Source organism: Sapajus apella, unplaced genomic scaffold, assembly GCF_009761245.1.
Source record: "Sapajus apella isolate SASKATOON/1434 unplaced genomic scaffold, GSC_monkey_1.0 scaffold100, whole genome shotgun sequence".
Taxonomy (NCBI): Eukaryota; Metazoa; Chordata; class Mammalia; order Primates; family Cebidae; genus Sapajus; species Sapajus apella.
Window position 1 is genome coordinate 3,118,852 of NW_022437040.1, and position 2,577 is coordinate 3,121,428.

The window sequence follows — 2,577 nt, forward strand, 5'->3', positions numbered from 1 at the left end:
AGGAAGGAAGGAAGGAAGGAAGGAAGGAAGGAAGGAAGGAAGGAAGGGAGGAAAGAAAAGAAAAGAGAACAAAAAGAAAGAAAGAGAAAACACAGAATTAGAAAATATAAAATGTAGTGAGTTTCTGGAGAATTTCATCACAAACAAACATGGAATTCCAATCTTTATTACCAAATGAAATTCTTCCTGGGTCACCCAAGAAGTTGGACATTTGATGTCAAATAGACATGGCCTAAGTCTCAACTGCTTTATCTGTGAATCCCATGAGTAACAAATAATAATAAGGGTAATGAATCTCTTCTACTTCACAAAGATGTTTTGCAGATAAACTAATTAATGATGATAAAGTGTTACGTCTTATTAAGTTTATTATGATCATTAAGTTCTCATGATGAAAAGATACGTTTTGAAATGCGATGTTCAGTAGGTGGCGTTCTTCCCTCTGGATCTATAACGAATTTCAGCTGTGTTCTAGAGACCATCTCTGGCACCTTGTTGCTTCTGACTGTAGAGACTATAGTATTTACTACCGTTTTCCTCCAGATTCATGAAAGAAGGTCATAGCTATATTTGATTATGACTTGAATATCATTTGCATAAGCTTTGACATTGGCTCTATAAGTATATAGTATGCCATCAAATCTGTATTTCCAAATATATTTCTATACATTATATTAATTCTGTATTGTTTTATATATAAATACAATAAATATATAAAATACATTTATATTTATCATATAAAATATATTTAGGTAAATATAAACATACAACAAAATATAATAGTAGCCAGCATTTACTTAAGTACTATTTAATTGCCTTATACTATTTGATTAAATCCATTCAACAGTCCTTTTTTCTTTAACACTGATGGAAAATTAGTTTACTTTTTTTGGTCGTTTTATATGAGCAGGAGCATTGAGTTCAACTTTCTTTTTACCTACTTCGTATTAGTAGATACTCAAAATGATGCCACCAGACTCCCTAAATACTTTGGTCATGTGATGTTTCACTTCATCAGAACCACCTGAATAAATCTGCAGAAGCAATTTGTTTAAAGATCCATCTGTCTCCAAGTTTCATTTATCTTCATTGAATTCACCAACCAATCTATCCCAAGTTTTGGTTTAACAAGATGAATGGATATGGGGTCTTTGCATCTGCAATGAACTCTTTAGCTTAAGCATATCTCATGTGGTTTGGAAGTTTGGTCCCTTCCAAATCTCATGTTGAAATGTGGCCTCCAGTGTTGGAAGTGGGCCTAATGAGGTGTTTGGAACATGAGGAACAGCTTGGTGCTCTTCTTATGGTAGGAGTTCCCAGGAGATCTGGTTGTTTAAAAGGACCTGGCACCTCCTCGTCTCTCTCTTGCTCTGCCTCCCCCACGTGCTCCACCACACCCCTTTGTCTTCCGTCATGTTCATAAGCGTCCTGAGGCCTCACCAGAAGCCAAGCAGATGCTGGCACCATGCTTGTACAGCCTGCAGAACCACGAGCCAAAAGAGTCTCTTTTCTCTGTAACTCACCCAGCCTCAGGTACTTCTTTATGGCAATGCAAAATGGACTAATGCAACATCTCTAGTGGATTTTTTTTTTTTTTTTTTTTTGAGGCAGAGTCTTGTTCTGTCGCCAGGCTGGAGTGCAGTGGCACAATCTCGGCTCACCGCAGCCTCCGCCTCCTGGGTTCAAGCGATTCTTCCGCCTCAGCCTCCCCAGCAGCTGGGACCACAGGCGCGTGCCACCATGCCCGGCTAATTTTTGTATTTTTAGTAGAGACGGAGTTTCATCATGGCGAGAATGGTCTTGATCTCTTGACCTCGTGATCCGCCCGCCTCGGCCGCCCAAAGTGCTGAGATTACAGGCATGAGCCACCGCGCCCAGCATTTTTTTTTTTTTTTAGTTTCACTTTGCAGATGAGTAACTGAGGAGCAAAGATATTAAGCAACTTGCCCATGGTCACATAGTAGACTGAACCCAGATTTGATCATCTGAATCTAAACCCGGCCCGGAACTGCTAAACCTCACTCCCTCCTGTACCGCCTACACAAAATCTAATAGCCATGAGAAAATACAAAACACAATTTATGTTGAACACAGAATATAAAATTTGTATTTCTTTCATGACAACGATCATGGAAAATTGTGATTGAATATAGCCAAAAATTTGGAACTATTTCCCTTAAAAAAAAGTTCTAGTTAGATTGTTTGGATAACAAATAAGCTTTTTGTTTATATAGACAACTTTATGTTCTCCTACCGCTAAACTTATAAATGATGTTTTTGTTTTCCTTGCCTATTAATTTAAGGAGTGTCTGTATAAGGAACAGCCTGGGAGGTAGGAGCAGCCAGAAATGAATTATTGGCTTCAGAACTTGTGAACGAAGTTTCCTGGAGATCACGACAATGCCAAGCCTCTGTACTTTTCCTCCCCAAGTGGGGAGTTTGGCCCCAGGACATCGTTTAGGTGATGGAACTTATTGGCAAGTGAACACAGAGAAATGAGTGCAGACAATTTCAGAATGCCGGCGGCCACTGTATTATCACCTTGAGGATTTTAATCCTTGACATAGCTAATAATTC

At 38.8% G+C, this 2,577-nt stretch overlaps 1 long non-coding RNA gene across 1 annotated transcript; it reads right to left on the reverse strand.

The window, feature by feature from the left end:
• Positions 1 to 350: 350 nt before the first annotated feature.
• LOC116536388 lies at positions 351 to 1,282 on the reverse strand. Its single transcript, XR_004262606.1, has 2 exons — positions 942 to 1,282; positions 351 to 505 (listed from the first exon to the last, which is right to left on the reverse strand). It is a non-coding gene; the product is annotated as an uncharacterized LOC116536388 (long non-coding RNA).
• Positions 1,283 to 2,577: the final 1,295 nt, after the last annotated feature.